This window comes from Desmodus rotundus, unplaced genomic scaffold, assembly GCF_022682495.2.
Source record: "Desmodus rotundus isolate HL8 unplaced genomic scaffold, HLdesRot8A.1 manual_scaffold_100, whole genome shotgun sequence".
Classification (NCBI taxonomy): domain Eukaryota; kingdom Metazoa; phylum Chordata; class Mammalia; order Chiroptera; family Phyllostomidae; genus Desmodus; species Desmodus rotundus.
The window spans coordinates 75414-92833 of record NW_026527153.1 but is presented as its reverse complement, the minus strand read 5'-3'; the positions used below and the strand labels follow the sequence as shown (position 1 = coordinate 92833).

General features: G+C 46.2%; 1 protein-coding gene across 5 annotated transcripts in view; it reads right to left on the bottom strand.

Annotated features, from left to right (window-relative positions):
• The window catches only part of RAD54L2 (RAD54 like 2), a 72758-nt gene extending 61062 nt beyond the window's left edge, over positions 1-11696 (bottom strand). For 2 of the 5 annotated variants that reach the window (XM_053917693.2, XM_053917692.2), the window contains exon 1: positions 11359-11696. The gene's annotated coding sequence lies outside the window, so the exon portion shown is untranslated. Of the gene's footprint in view, positions 1-5470; positions 6470-10336; positions 10385-11358 lie in introns of those variants that run through there. The other 3 variants (XM_045199704.3, XM_045199703.2, XM_053917694.2) reach the window with 3 other exon arrangements.
• Positions 11697-17420: the final 5724 nt, after the last annotated feature.

Genomic DNA, 17420 nt, shown 5'->3' with positions numbered 1-17420 from the left:
GCCAACCGGCAGTAGCATGTTTTGGACAGCACAGCGGTGTGCCAGTTAAGAATCCAGAGTGGTGTGAGGTGGCCTGGCTCAGAGTCCCGGCGTTGTCCCTTCCTATCTATGAGGCACGAAAGAGTTACTTAGTGCCTCTAAACCTACTAGGTTTCTTCATTTACAAAATGAGAATAATAACAGTACATACCTCATATGAGATCAGTTTTTAAATTAAGTAAAAAATTAGGCACAGTGCCTAGCACATGGTAAGTCAGCATTCAATAAATATTGGTGATTACCTTTAGCTACTTCTCCATGACGACAACAGTAGTACCAGCTCTGCTTTGGAGAAGCTAACTCACGTGACTCAAGAGTCAGAAAAACTTCCCACCTCTGAGACAGGACAGGAAAGCAGAGGACTCTGAATTTTGACAAAGGAATTAGTACCTAAATTAGTACCACTAGCACCATTCCGCAATGGTTTAAAAACATTTCCATAAATGTCCTTAATTAGAAACAAATTCTACTTCAGTTCAGTCACTTATTTGATCGGTATTTACCGCAAAATTATTAATGCAAAGAATTGTGCTAGACGCCATATGAGACAGAATCACGCACAACGCCAAATGCGGCACTCGAGGAGACTACGAACTGGCAGGCGAGAAACACTTCTGCTCACACACATCTGAAGTATGAGCCACATCATGGGACCTCACTAACGCACTATCCATCACAAGAGTCAAATGAGGAGGGTCACTTCCAACGCGGGTGAAGCTATCACCTGAACTACACCTAGGAAGATGGTCACAATTGCAACTGGCCAGCACACAGTTTCAGGGGAAATAATGGAAATGCAGTCAAACGAGACTGAATACAGATGCAAAGCCGCAAAGGTTCAAAGGGATGTTCCAGCCCTGGCCAGTGTGGCTCAGTTGGTTGATGCACGGTCCTGTACCTGAAAGGTTGTGGGTTTGATCCCCAGCCTGGGCATGCATGATCCCTGGTCCTGGTGCATACGAGAGGCAACCCACCCATATTTCTCTCTCACATCAATGTTTTTCTCCCCCAGGAGCCAAGTAAGTTACATTCTGGCAGTCTCTCTCTAAAAACAGTAAAAAAAAGTCCCCGGGTGAAGATACATTTTTTTTTAAAGGTGTGTTCCAGGAAGGGCCAGGAGTCACGATTAACTGAAGAACTAGCCACAAGGTAACTGGCCTGGGGCTGAAGACAAATGAGAGGGCAAAACCATAGGGTGAAGCCTGGCCTTCCTGGGAGACGCCAGGCAGGGAGAGTTGGAAGCTCATTTGGGGAGGAGAAGGGTGGATGTGGTTCCACACATACTGAGTAGGACATTTCTCTGAAACCAGCCAACAGGCTGTTAAAGCTGGACAGGGTTCAGACTCCAGTCCTGCCCTTCCATCTTCCCCACTGGACACCAAGACCAGAGCAGTGACTGCACTGCCCATGCCAGCAAGTGAGCCGCCTGGGCTGGCACAGCCCTGGCCTGCAGGCTCAGTTCCCTGCGCCTTACACTAGACCCCTGGTTCGACAGAAGTGTCTGCATGCCAGGATGTGGTGTGCGCTTGTTGCTTGGTAAAGAAACCAGTGTTAGAGAATCGCATCCCTGAGGTAGCCTGAAGTGGTGGGGGTGGAAGAGCTTGATCTCGGAGGCCAGGCTACAGAGGGAATAGAAGAAAACAACAAAGCCGGCTAACATCTGCATAGGGGGCATCGGTGAAGGGGTTGTGAAAAAGCACATGTAAGATGCAGGCAGAGAATCAAGATAGCGCAGAATCCTAGAAACCAAGGTCAGTGTTGCCTCTTTGGCGAACTCACATGTGCTCAATAAATACGGCTGGACGGGTGGACAGAGAGTAAAGACAGACAACGTTTGAGCCCCACTTAGGTGAAACACTTTGCGAAGTGCCTGCTGTGGGGGTGCAGGAAACAACCTCACACAACCTCGTGAGGCAACATCACTATCACTGTTCTCACTACACGTCCAGACGGGAAAACTTGCTTCTAAGTTGCCCGACTTAAAGAGCAGGTATCAGCGTCAGGGTTGCAAATCAAGTCCTCACTATTGAGAAAATATTATAAATTTTTATTAGGGTAGGAAATGGCAAGGTAAATATGTTTAAAAAATAAAATGTTCTGCCCTGGCTGGTGTGGCTCAGTGGACTGAGTGCCAGCCTGCAAACCAAAGGGTCGCCGGTTCGATTCCCAGTCAGGGCACATGCCTGGGTTGTGGGCCAGGTCCCCAGTGGGGGGCACACAAGAGGCAACCACACATTGATGTTTCTCTCTCTCTCTTCCTTCCTTCTCCTCTCTCTAAAAATAAATAAAATCTTTTTTAAAAAAGGGGAAATTTTTAAAAAATGTTATTAGAGAGACACGCACTCAGGGACCACATCTGAGATTTAGCTTTAAAACATGCCAATAAGAACAAAAAAAGAAATTGGGCAGGATAATTGAAAGAAAAATTGGGGAAATGTTGATAATTGCTGAAATTGGGTACATGGGACTCATTATACTATACTCCCTACTGTTGCGTATGTTTGAAATTTTCTGTAATAAAAAGTCTACTCATGTGCAGCTTCCCTCCCTGGGGAGTGGGTCAAACCAAGGGAAAAAGAACATCAAAGAAAACAATCTTTGTCCAGGCAATAAAGAATTTACCTTGGAGATGGTGGTCAGGAGAAATATAGGTCCAGAAGCCATTCCCAAAGGATTAAGAGACACGGATAAAGCAGACAGTAAGAAAACGGCAGTAAAGCTGCATTTTAGATCAAAGAAACAGGGACAGAAAGGAGAGGGCTAGGGCGGTATGAGAGGCCCGGAGCAGAGCACAGCCACTATGGCTCTACCTAATATGCAGGTAAAAACAAAAAAAGGAGGGGGGGGTCATGGGAAAAGCTAGAAAAAGAAGGTAATGATTAATGAATTAATTGATCAATTAATATATATGAAATAAACACATGATAAATGCTCATCCTCCTCAATGAGGAAATGTATAATAAATAAAAATTAGTTATCTAGGCTTCAAATTGATAAAGATTAAAAATATTGACAATGTCAGTGCCAGAGGAGAAACATAAATTGATACAATCTTTTGAAAGTTATTGGGCAATATCTAGCAAAATCTTAAACATACATCACCCTTGACACAGAAGTTCCACTTGTAGGACTGTACCCTAAGAAGAATGTGTACACAGTAACCCTGGCAAGTGTGGCTCAGCTGGTTGGAGTGTTGTCCCATAGATCGAAGGGTCACAGGTTCTATTCCCAGTCAGGGCATATGCCTGGTCCCTGGTCAGGACCTCTACAAAGGGCAACCAATCAATGTTTCTCTCTCACATCGATGTCTCTCTTTCTCTCTCCCTCTCCCTCCCTTCTCCTCTCTCTGAAATCAACAAGCATATCCTAAAATGAGGATTAAATAAATAACTAAAGAAGTATGTGTACAAAGTAGAAAAAGAGGTAAGCAAGTATACAAAGTAGTACAGAAAGATACATATATTCAAGGATGCTGGTAACTAAAAAAAATGATACAAATATATGATACAATACTATGTAACTATTAAAAGATACAAATGGGAAAATACCCAAGCACTGAATGGGGGGAAGGAGAGCAAGTCACATAAAAGTAGATACATTGTGATCCCATTTCTACAAAAAAGGAATTACTTATCTCTGTCTCATGTAGCATACACAGTGGGAGAAAAAACATGGGTAAATACAGACAAAATTCATAACAGTAGTTAACACTGAGACATGGGATTATGCGTTCTTTTCTTTATTTAAAAATGCCTGAATTTTACTGTGCTCATACATTACCAGCATAATCAAGAAAAGGACTTTCCAAAAGCAAGAGACTCTAGTGATAAAAGTATCACAATGGAAAGAAAAGTAGAAAAAAATAAGGAGCATAAATCCTAAAGTGAGGTGAAAGGTCAAGAATGAGGGAATGGAGGACAGGTATAGGGCCTGAGGGGACAAGGAGCCTTGAGAAACACCAAGAAGCTGGGGTAGGAAATGGGACACTGAGGGGCAGAGAGAGCTCAGCACAAGGGAGGCAGAGCACATGCTGGCAGCTAAGGCAGCCCACTGTCCTGACTCCCCAGAAAGAGCAAGCAGTCCAGGGGCAGCAGTAGAAGCCAGGGAGATAACTCAGGGACGGCAGCCAGCAGGGCAAGACAGAGCACACACACAGGCAGGCAAAGGGTTCTCAGATCTTGGGGCGGGGGGTAGGGACAGCACTGAAACTGCAGACCATGGCACACAGGCGTCCCAGCTGAGGTGGGAGGTGGGAGAAAGAGTGGGGAAGAGAAAGATGGAGAGCTGGGGCTGGGGAAATAGTGGGGCTGGAAAGCACAACGGGAAGAAAAGGCCTGAGCTCAAACCACAGTCACACCTCAAGCTGTCTCTCCCAAACTTCCATTTTTTCTGTATCATCACATTACAAGGAAGACCCCTACTTGTACCACTGGTCCTCAAGTGCAAAAACATCCCCACTGGCTCTGGACTTTTCGCTTGACCACTGAGTGACCTGTGAGGAGGGTGGGGCTCCCTCTGGGTTCCTTCCCCACCCCATTCTTCCAGTTTCTGGGCTGCTCTTCACGGAGCGGAGCAGAAGCTCCACGGCCTGGGTGGCACTACCTTCTTTGTGTACATCCTCTACTAGCCAGAAGCCCCAAATAAGGGGTGCTCTCACCCCAGACTGAAACCTTAAACCATATCCTATGAGAACTTAAAAAAGGGCCCTAAACTTAGAATCAGCAAACCTAGCATTAAGTCCTAACTTTTCTTCTTAATGGCTTTGTGGACTTGAAAGTGAGCCCAGTCACCTCTTTGTGTGCTTCGTTGTCTATATAAAGTGGGGATATCTGCCTCCCAGAGAGGCTGGGAGGGTGAAGTAAAGCCGATGTATAAAAAAGTGGTTCCTGAACTAGAATATGGTACATATTCCAGGTGTACTTATCAGAATCCAGCAAACATTTTCCATTTCTGCTTCTGTGTAACTCGCATCGATGGTGCTATGAAACCTGGAGTGAGTGCTCATACCTCCAGTGTGCCGGTGCTGGCTGAAATGGTCCATGTTTTTGTTGTGTCTAACCTACATCATCACAATTTCCATCGCAACATCTCAATACTACTTGCAAAAAGACTTCAGTTAACACTTGCTCGCCACATTCAAAATGCCTCACGCACCCTGGCTGGCGTAGCTCAGTGGATTGAGCGTGGGCTGCAAACCAAAGGGTTGCCGGTTCGATTCCCAGTCAGGGCACATGCCTGGATTGCAGGCCAGGTCCCCAGTGGGGGCCACATGAGAGGCAACCACACATCGATATTTCTCTCTCTTTTTCCCCCTTTCCCCTCTCTCTAAAAATAAATAAATAAAATCTAAAAAAAAAAAGATTAAAAAAAAAAAGTGCCTCACGCTTTGTCTCAGTTTCCCTTTTTATCTCACATCCATGTTTATGTTTACCTACAGTCACTTTTCAGGCTCTCCTCTTCTGCAGGCAGTTGAGTCTGTCATCTGCGTGACAGAATAAACGACGTAGCTTCAGTAAGGCTCCGCATACCTGGCCTTTAGTGGGATTCCTGTGCCATCTGATCAACCACAAAAATTAAATTGAAGTAATTTAGACAGTATACTCTCTCAAGCTATTTTACCACTAAGAAGAACCAAGAGGGTGACTAAATTAATTGGCATACCGTATTTTTCGGACTATAAGACGCACCCAACCAAAATTTGGGAGAAAATGGGGGTGTGTCTTATAGTCTGAATGTAACTTACCTGGCTCCTGGGGGAGGGGCAGTGGTTCAGCAGGGTCACAGGAGGCAGGAGCAGGACTGCATTTTTTGCTTCAAAATGTTTTTTCCTATTTTCCTCCTCTAAAACCTAGGTGCATCTTATGGTCCGGTGTGCCATATAGTCCGAAAAATACAGTAACTCCCTAACTTCTAGGTTAATGACTCAGAAAGAATATACAGTCTCCTAACCAAGAATACATCAGTTTCGGTGTCAGCACAGTATTAGGCTGAGCAAAGATCTAGTACTGAGTTCAAGTTCCTATAATAAAGTTTGGGCAAATAATCTCACAGTATCCTGAATGGGATGACATTGAGCTCAGCTGAGTCTCCAAAAGGCTGACTGGCTGACAAAAGTCACGACATCCTAGTGCTGAATCCATTACCCACTCCCAGGATGGTAGTGGTGTGGAGACCTTGTGGTCCAGGGTGACTTAGTCACTCCTCTTCACACATGAGGACAAAGTGCTAAGTCAGTAAATGGGCAATGAAAGATCTAGTTAATACCAATGAAAACTGTTACATTCTCTTTCAAGAGTAACTTCTGCAAGACCCAGAGAGAACAGGTAGTATCCCCGGGCCTCAAAACCATGAACATATGGAATGAGCAACACATTTTCACAGCAAAATTAAGTATTGCTTTTAGCAACCTAGGAACAAAGGCAGAGGAATGCTGTGTTTGGAAATACAAAATCAGATGCAGCCAGGAAAGCAGAACTCTCACCGCACCACCAACTCCACCAGAGTGACTTGCTGTTGCCCATATGCAGAGGACATTCATTCATTCACTTGACAAGCGTTTAGGGAGCACTACTCCGCATCAGAAATGGTTGGGCACGGGACATAAACATAAGTGAGACAAGCTCCTGCCCTCAAGCGGGTCACAACATAAGCATGGAAAACACAGACATACCAAAAGTTAAGAGTATGGTGTGACTATGAAAAAAGCTGGCACAACCTGCAAAGGCCACACAAAGGAGAAGCATTCCGCTTAATTCGGAAAGAACCAAGGAAGGCTTTTAAAAGAGATCGTAGTGCTGAATTCCGGTCACTTATAGCCTACGAGTCAGAAAAGCAATAGAATGGGGAGGATAATTAGCAGGAAGAAGAGCCTGAGCATGCTGGGACCTTCTAGGAGTTCACTATGGGCCTTACGTGGCAAAGGAGGGACTAGAAAGGAAGATACTGAAGAGGCCTGGTCTTGAAGTTCCTTGAGATGTTAACTTAGAGACACACCAGGCTCAAGATGTTCACGGTATTTTGAAGCCAGAGGAATATGATTTACTTTTGGCTGGAGTTAAAGACCTAGTATGGAGGGGGCACTTGACTAAGAAAGATGAGGAGAGAGTTAGAGACTTTGAGAGAGTTAGAGACAGATACTTTGAATCACTTCTGTCTGGCTCATACTTTTTTCCTCTCACAGGGAAAAAACAAAACTGAACAAGTCTGTAACAAAACCTGTGAACCTTCTGTTCATCAAAAACATTTCTAAACAGAGTGCTAGATTCTATCACAGGAGCTCAAATTAGAGAGAGAGGACATCTGGAGATTTCCCAATATCTGGAACGTTCCAGGCAAAAAGACAAAAGTCAAGTGTCTGGTGGCAATAGAATAGTGACTTTCAACCTTTTCTCATGGCACACATAAACTAATTACTAAAATTCTGTGACACACCAAAAAATATATCTTTTGCTGATGTGACAAAAAAAAATAGGTATAATTTTGATTCATTCACACTAGATGGCTATTGTTGTGTTGGCTGTTGTCATTTGTTTATTTGACCACCTAAGAGAAAAGAGGTCAGTTCCCCTGAGTATTGTATGTTTTAAAAATTCTCGCAGCACACCGGTTGAAAAATCACTGCAATAAAAGAAAGCCAGAGAAAAATCCAGAACAGAGGCCACACAGAACACAATGCTTCTTGGCACACTCTAGCACTCTACCAATGGGAATGTCCACTAACATGGACATGCTAAACAGTTGTGTCCTGGCTTCTCCATAGAAACTTCCAGGAAAAAAACCTACCAGTGCCAGGAATAACCTTGGACTTTATAGTGTTGACTCCTGCCCACTGTAGTATTTGACAATTCTCTCACCTGTCCAGTGTGCCTCACCAGACCAGCAAACCGTGCCCCTCACCCATGCACAGCACCCAGCTACACTCCCACTACTAGTACTACTGAGGACAGTGCCCCCCAATACCACTAACTCCACTAACTCCTACTGACCACAAGCCCTGACCACACCAAGCCCTCGGCCCTGTCTCCAGTCCTCAATACAACCTGCAGAGGTTTTACTGACCCCATTTTACAGATGGAAAAAAATGAATAAAATAAAAAGCAAGGCTCAGAGAGGTTACAAACTTACCCAGGTCAAAGAGCAAGCAAGAGTTAGATGGGGGGGGGGGGTGGCTCCAACGCCCATGCCCTTCCCATTGTACTAGGCACCTCCAAAGTTTTCTAATGAAATAAAAAGCTCCAAGCCTTCTTTCCGAGAGTTTCTGAAGTTCATTCATTGGACTAAGAGGTAGTCAAAATCACTTCTTTCAGCAATCACTTTGCCTTCAAAGCAATAAATAAGCCAGTTTCTATTTTCTTAGAGATATTTCAAAGAATGTATTTATTATCTAATTGCCTTGATTTCAAATTTCTTCATTTAGCCCTGGCTGCTGTGGCTCAGTGGATTGAGCACCAGCCTGCAAACCAAAGGGTCGCTCGTTTGATTCACAGTCAGGGCACATGCCCGGGTTGCAGGCCAGGTTCCCAGTGGAGGGCACATGAGAGGCAACCACACATGGATGTTTCTCTCCCTCTTTCTCCCTCCCTTCCCCTCTGTCTAAAATTAAGATAAATAACATCTTTAAAAGAAATTTCTTCATTAATTTTTGGCCAAATAGAGAGATAGGAAAGAGAGCAATGGGCAAAATTTCATTTTACTAGATCAGAATGGAGATTAACAATTAAAGCAAGAAATATTCAAATATGATTTACGTTAAAATAAACAAATATAACTTACATTATATTTTATGTGGTAAAAATCAAGAGGCAATTTCAAACAGACTGTGTCTTACCTCAATCTTATTCTTCCTGTTCTAGAGAACAGCACTCCAAGGGGTCAGCAAACACTCCCAGCTACAAACAGTGAACCAGACAAAGGGGGTAACAACACCTCCACACTCCCAAAACCACAGTGAGAAGGAACGTGGGACGGCCTCCTGAGGAACCTGAGCACACGCACAACATCGGTGAATCACCGCTCATCCAGACACACTCAGGAACAAAATGTTTACCTTGTGGTTTGTCTGCAGGAGCGCTTCAAGTTAACAGGTGTGTTTAAATAAAATAATGCCAAAACAATCCCATACCAACGTGAACGATTAGAGCTAAACTTTTTCTACGGCGATATATGAAGATAATCAATTGTCACCAGTCAAAATCAATACTTTATAAAGACCTTACTCAACGGCTTTACTGATCAGAAACTGGATATTGATATGCTGAATCGCTCCTTCCTTCATCGACCCAGACACTTCTGCCCTAAGAACTACCATTAAAATGTCAAAAATATCACCATAGTGGAGGTGCCCAGCCCAGTGCCTGGCACAAATTAACATACTCTGGTTTCTGAAAGAATGAGTTACATAAGAAAGAAAATTTAAGGGAGACAAAGAATACAACTTAAAATACATAATTTTTTAAAGATTAAGGGGAAAAACAATCCCCAGAAGTATCCATAGAACTACAAATAGTTGAAATTACCTCACCTTCACCTGAAAACGTACCCTAGACTCCAACTAGGCAGCACCCCTAGCATCCTACACCCACACAGTGCGAAGATTCTGCCCCCGCTTTTTTCCACGTGGGGCTGGACGCTGCATCACAGACAGCGCGCCAGCTTTTGCCCCAACGCTGCGGCCCCGCTCTGGCGCACAGCTGCGAGCCTCGCGTGGGAGTCTGCACACTCAGCGATGCAGGAGAGACACGGTTCACAGACTCAAGTCATCAGAGACAGGTAACACTTGTGAGAGCTGACAGTCATCAAGATTTACGAGATTCAATGCAATGACTTCATGGCTATCGGAAAAAGTAAAGTTTCCTGAATTTAGGGATATAAAGAACATTAAAAATTTTAAATTAAATTCATTGGGTGACATTGGGTGACACACAGGTTTCAAGCGTACAACTCTGTAACAAATCATCCGTGTATTGCGTTGTGTTCACCTCCCGGTCAAGTCTCCTTCGGACACCACGTATTTGACCCGTGAAGAACTTGTAACAACAGAAACCGTCAGAGTTTTCACACCCCGCCCTACAGTTGCACACGTTAAACAATGGCCCTGAAATAAGTAAAAACGGGCCCTTAAGTTAATTCAGATTTATTAAAAAATTGGAACCCCCCTAGAATTTACATAAATTGTGGTGTCTACGTTTGCCTATCATTACAAACAAAGCCACAGGGCTGTAAAGACAATACGAGTCACAATTGAAAACCGAAGGAAGAAAAAAAAAAATGAACAGAGAAAAGCTCGGAATCCACATACCACAAAGAAAGTCTTTACTTAAAACGCCGCCCGTGACAGCTACCGCTGCGCCCCGGAGCGAGAGGCGCGGGTCCGCAGAGTCCACCGGAAACAGACGCAGGACGCCCCAGACGCCCCTCCCCCCGAGCCCCATCACCCGACAGAGTCCGCCGCGTCCGCGAGCGAGCGGCGGGATTCCAGCCCGCCCGACGCCCCCGCGCCCCCGCACTGGGAGGTCATTCTCCCCCGGGCAGCCCACTTCGCCAAGTCCCCGCGTTCCCGCCCCGGCTGCCTCCACCGTGGCCCACGCAGAGCACATTCTCCCACCTCACCCGCCTACCGACCCTCCTCTACACTCCAGCCTCGTCCGAACGCCACGGGGGCCGGCGCCGCTCGCAGGGACAGTCCAGAGGCAAGTTCCCTGCCTGAGAACCATCCAAGGACGGGATGCGTCCGGGCCCAGGGGACTCCAGCTCTAGGCTCCACTCCCCTGCGCCCCGCCGAGCCTCGGCCTTTCCAGGAACTAATCGCCGGCTACCCCGGAGAAGCTGAACTCTCACTGCCTCTTCCCCCCAGCCAGACGCCGGGCTGCCAAGTTCACAGACCTCGCGGGGAGAGAGGCCGGGGAGAAAGACGCGCCGCGAGGCGCCCCGGGACCAGGCACACCGAGGCCCCCAGAATTCCGAACGCAAGACCTGCACGTTCACCCCACAATGGTCAGCCTCCAGGGCGTCTGCACCGAGCGCTGTGCGCGGATGGCACTGGAGTTAAGTCTCCGCGCCCCTGGGACTCCCTTCCTAGGCTACCACAATCCTGAGTATCAAGCCACCGAGACCCCGGGTCGAAGCTACGCTCCCCTTCAAGCCTCCGGCCCCTGGAGTTTCCTCGGTCGGATCCGGCGCCTTAAGGCCCGGGCCGCCGGGACCGACTCGCTGTACCAGGTCGCAGAGCGCCAGGGGCCCGGGCCGCGTCCCCACGGGGCCCCCATTGTTGCGGGTCCCGACGGCCCGAGCGGGGAGCCGGGGGCCGGCACCGGCACTCACCTCCGCGCCGCGGCTCCGGGCCGCGCAGGGCCGGGCAGGGCCGAGCGGCCTCGCGTTCCGCTGCGCCCGCCTCGGCGGCGTCTGCGGCGGCGGGGGCGCGGGCGGGGGCGGCGGCCGGGGCGGGAAGCAGCGGGCCAGGCCCGGGCGCCGCGGACTGGCTCGGACCGAGCTCGGGTCTCCTCAGGCGGCGGCGCTCGCAGCCTCCGCTCGCGGTCCGCGCGAAAAAGCGTCCCCCTCCCGGCCCGCGCGCCAGGCCGCCCGGACGGGAACACGCCCCGCCGACAGGAAAGTTCCGCCGAGCGCTGGCGGGGGCCGCTCCTACCGCGCGCCGGGTGGACCGCGGTTCCTCCCCGGAGAGCGCCGGCTGCGCTCGCGAGGACCGTTTCAGGAGTGAGCGCGGCGCAGAAATCCCAGGCCGGAAGCCACCCGGGAATGGTTCCAGGCCTGGGTCCGATGGGAAGGGGCTGCACCCTGCCGGCCACCAGGGAGGCACGCCGGCCACTTAAGGCTTCCGTTGAGCCTCGGTTCCTCCTCATTCTTCACTTGAGGGTAACCTTGAGGACTTGATAGGACTGAAGGAGAGGATAAAAGTGCCTGGCGCGGAGATACGGGGCTCAACGTTGGGCACGGTCGTTGCTGAGGCTACCACCACCTCCTCCTGCAGAGCTTCGCGCCGCCCTCACGGACCCGCGGAAGGGATGCGCACCTGTCTGCAGGATGCCCTGGAAAAGAAGCCAGGACGAGGAAAGCCTTCTTGATCACTGACACTCAAGGGGAGGTTAAGGGTGCAGATTTTCCTTCCTGAAGTTGGTAATGGCTGCCACTACCAGTTGGTGGGCTGCCGTTAACGAGAAGAGCTTACTGTGTCTGCTGTCTCCGCTACAACCCCACGTTCTCTTCCTCCTTCTCCTCCTTCTGTGAGCCCTGGCGAGATGAAGAAAAAATTCTGAAAGTGGATTTTTAAAAAGGTTTTGCCTTTCCTCATAAAATCAGTGGATTGTAAAAAAATCCTTTCTTCTCCCCCTCCCGCTCTTCTTCTGGGCTCTCACACCTGGAGCTGTGAGACATACCCGGTTATTTTCCGAGCGAGTTAGGTCATAAAAATCCAAGTGTGTGTTCCCAAACTATCGATGGGAAATTAGATCTGCAGAAGGTGCTCCAAAAAGGATCAGAGCTTTTATGTGTTCTCAGATTTTCCACTCTCACCTAGTCCTTTGGCTTCTGAGACTCGGGACATTTTAACCTGATATTCTTTCTCCCTTGTCTGAAGAAACTTTCCAGAAAGGCTGACTTACATCAGTCACTTGCACCTGAATGAAATGTCACTGTGTCTCATGCACACACGTGGATTTCCATTTAGATTATCCTCTGGAAGTAAAGAATGGACTCTGCCCGTCTACAGCCATTTTGGTAACCATCTAGAAAGGGCAGGCTCATGGGTTAGAAAGCAGCATGCTTAAAACCTCCGGAGGACCTGCTCCCTCAAGCAAAGGGGCTTCATCTTAGGCAAGGAAGACTTGCTAAAGAAAAGCTTTTAAGGATGAGGAGGTTTTGAAAAGGAGAACAGCGTGGGGGAAGACATGGATATAGGAAAGAGAAGAAAGAGGTAATCCTAGCTCCACTCCAGGGTTTAGCTGGGCAGGCAGGGATGTGTCATTTCTGGCCTCTCACTGTCACTCCCGATAGCTCAGTCAGTGACCGCTCCTAGATCACTTTAGAGCCATGTAATCACCCCTGTGTTAGGGCTGGGTGGGAAATGGGAGGGGCCCAAGGCTCCAGGGCCCAGAGGATCTGCTCACCCTCACCACACATGGATGCTCCCAGAGGCAGGGTGATAAAAACATTCGGCACACTGGGAAGGAAAGGAACCTCCTTAACATTATTAAAGGCTATTAATAAAAAAAAAATTGACAACTAACATTGTACTCCATGGTGAAATGCTGCATGTGTTGGAAGCCTTCTCCTTAAGACCAGGAAGGAGACAAACATGCCTGCTTTCACCACTGCTATTGAAGATGGCACTGGAAGTTCCAGCCAAAGCAATGAGGCAAGAAAAAAACGAGAGGCAACCAGATTGGCCCTTTGTGATAAAAATAGAACAAAACACCCAATGAGCTAAGATCAGGAGACTACCTCAATGCAGCAAAGGCCCTATGTGAGAAGCCATAGGTGACGTTATATTCAACGACAAAAACTGAAGCTTTTTCCTCTAAGATCAAGAATAAGACAAGGACATCCACTTTCACACTTCTCCTCAATATAGACCTGAAAGTCCTAGCCAGAGAAATTAGGCAACAAAAAGATATCCAAATTGGAAAAGAAGAAGTAAAATTACTTCTGTGTATGATGATATAAACTTACATGTAGAAAACTCTAAAGATTTCATGCCAAAAAAAAGTTAGAGCTAATAAATGAATTCAGCAAAGTTGCAGGATACAAAAACAACACAAAAATTAGTTGCATTTCTACACACTAACACTTAGCAATCTGAAAAGGAAATTAAGAAAATTTCATTTACACTAGCATCAAAAAGAATAAACTACTTAGAAATAAATTTAACTAAAGAGAAAAAAAGACTCCCACACCAAAAACTAAAAATGTTGCTAAAAGAAATTAAGAATATACAAATAAATGAAAAGACATGAAGATTGTTAAGATGTCAGTTCTGCACAAAGCAATAAACAGGTTTGATGCAATCCCTATCAAATCTCACAACTTTTTTTTTGGCAGAAACAGAAAAATCTACTCTAAAATTTATGTGAATTCTCAAGGGACCCCAAATAGTCAAAACAATCTTGAAAAAGAAGAATAAAGCCAGGGGACTCACACTTCCTGATTTCAAAACATACTACACTACTATAGTAATCAAAACAGTATTGTACCGGCATAAATACAGACATATAAATCAATGGAATGGAACAAAGATCCTGAAAATAAACCCTCACATTTATGGTCAACTAATTTTTTTAAAATATAACTTTTTTTTAAAGATTTTATTTATTTTTAGAGAGAGGGGAAGGGGAGGAGGAAGAGAATCCATTGAGCTACACCAGCCAGAGTGGTGGTCAACTCATTTTTGACAAGGATGCCAAGATCTTTCAATGAGGTAAGGACAGTATTTTCAATAAATGATCATAGGAAAACTGGACATCCACATGAAAAGAAAGAAACAGAGAGAGAGAGAGAGAGAAGAAAGAAAAAGAAAGAAAGAAAAAGAGAAACTGGCTCCTTACACCATATACAAAATTACCAGTAGCTCAAAATATATCAAGGACATAAATGTAAAAACCAAAACTGTGACTCTTAAAAGAAAACAAGGCAAATTTTCAATATTGGATTTGGCAATGGTTTCTTGAATATGACACCAAAGGCACAGGCAACAAAAGAAAAAATAGACAAGTTGGACTCCTTGAAAATTTGACACTGTTGTGCATCAGTTGACAATATTGACAAAGTGAAATGGCAACCCACAGAACGGAAGGAATATTTGTAAATCATATATCTGATCAGGGATTAATATCCAGAATATGTAAAGAACTCCTGCAATTCAACAACAAAAAAACAAGCAACCTGACTCAAAATTTGGCAAAGGACTTGAATAGACATTTTGCCAAAGAAGATATACAAACAGCCAATAAGCACATAAAAAGATGCTCAGTATCACTAATCATTAGGAAAATGCAGATCAAAATCACAATGAGATACCATTCACACCCACTAGGATGGCTATGATAAAATAATGTAAAAAAAAACAACAACAGAAAATTACAAGTGTTGGTGAAGATGTGGAGAAATCGGAACCCTTGCGTGTTGCTAATAGGAATGTGGAATGGTGCAGCCGCTGTGATCAACTGTTTGGTGGCTCCTCAAAAAGTGAGACACAGAATTCCAATGTGGCCCAGCAATTTCATTCCTACTTACATGACCCAAAGAACTGGAACCATGGGCTCCACAGGTATTTGTACACCTATGTTCCTTGTAGCATTTATTTGCAATAGTCAAAAGGTGGGAAATCTCAAGGGCTTATCGATGAGTGGATAAATAAAACGTAGAATGAAGTACTGATTCATCTGGCAACATATAGAAACGTGGAAAACAACGTGTTAAGTGAAAAAAGCCAGACACAAAATGTTACACATTGGATGATTCCATTTATATGAAATATATAGAATAGGTAAATCTACAGAGACTGAAAGCAGACTAGTGGTTGCCAGGGACTGAAGGAGGTAGAGAGGGGTGGACAATGCGGAGCAATGGCTTAACGGTTTTATCTTGGGGATGATAAAAATGTTTTGCAACTGGATAGAAGTGGTGCTTTCGTAACAATGTGAATGTACTGAAGTGTTCAAATGGTTGGTTTTATGTTATGTGAATTTTACCTCAATTTAAAAAGGAAACTCAAGCGCAGAGAGGTGGAATCACACAAGCCGTCACAGTCAGTAACTGGTAGAGCCAGAATTAGGACCCAGGTCTAAGAATTAGTGGGCGGGGAGTAGTATTTCCTTACTTCAGAGGTGAATGACTGTTTTGTTGGTGATTTTTTTTTCTTCTTCTCTAATTTTATTGTGTTGGTGATTTTCTGAGAGCAGTTTCAATAAGGGGGGAGGGATGTTGCCTTCCACATAGTAGGCGGTTACTGTAGCGAATTACGTGTGAACTTACGTGTGAACAACTGCACTTTTGCAATCATCTTGGTGTTTGCACCTGTCTCATTCTTACTGGAACCGTGACGGCTCCTCCAGGTGGGACCAGGTTGGGTCATCTCAGCAACTCAAAGTCTGCTACAGGACTGAGTTCCGTGCGCCTGCATTGAGTGGAATATTAGGGCTGTCCACAGTCCCCACTTGCCACAAAGGGATTCAGTTTCACCCAAATGACCCCGGGGGTTTGTTACGCAAAGATAAAAATACACAGCCCCTGAGGCTCCTGGGGGACACAGGCACACAAACAATTATAGCACAGCCTTAACTCCTGTGTGAACAAACCATCAGCAGGGCTTCCGAGGGGGAAATACTGGGACCCTCCCCTTTGGGGACTCGTCACCCATTGCCAGGTCTAACCCTACTCGTCACTCAATGTGTTGTTAATCCCTGGGTGCTCAGGAGTGTGTGGCTGGGCCAATTCAGGCCCCAGGGCCACCATTCCCTGTTGCTAAATCTCTACTCCCAGTTAGTAAAGTCCCTGTGCTTTAATGCCGGGCACAAATGTCATGTCTTCTGTGACGCCTCCATGAGCCTCAAAGCCAGCTGCTGCTCTGGGCTTTCTTGGCACCTCATCTCCCAACTATTTATTGGGCACATGGTGTTTCAGCCCCGTGGAGGCAGGGTTGTACAACGTGGCCTCTGTCCTAAGAGCTTTTGTCCACGGGGGGGAGGCGGACCAGGAACAGGCAGTTATGCCACAAGAGGGAAGCACAGGGTAAGTGCCATAAGAATGGCAGGAGACACCTTTGGGGTCTACCTAGCCCACATTCCCCTTCCCAAAACTGAACACGCACTCAGGAGTGAGGCCTAGAGAGTATGTTTGTGCCCTGTGTCCCAGGCCCTTAGCGGTAGCTGATTGGCCCAGGGAGAATATACCTAATTGCAAATGAGCCAATAGGATTCTATATCGCAACAAGTTTCAAAGATGCAGAGAGGGTATAAAGCAACCAGAGGGCACTGGGCTGAGAGTCCCAGAGAAAGGAGGGAAGGAAGGTTGCCCTGGCTGGTGTGGCTCAGTGCATTGAGCACCGGACTATAAACTAAAGGGTCGCTGGTTTGATTCCCACTCAGGGCACAATCCTGGGTTACAGGGCAGGTTCCTCTCTGGGGTTGTGTGAGAGGCAAGCGATCAATGTATCCTCTCACACATCGATGTTTCTCTTCCTCTCTTTCTCCCTCCCTTCCCATCTCTCTAAAAATAAATAAAATCTTTAAAAAAAAAAGAGAGAGAGAGGAGGGAAGGACCAATGTTCCTGCTTGTGAATCCAAAAAATACCCCTTTTCTCTTTAAAATCAGTTCCTTGTTTTGCTTTAAGGATCTTTGGGGGATGGATATTATCACAATGGCCCTCACTGCAG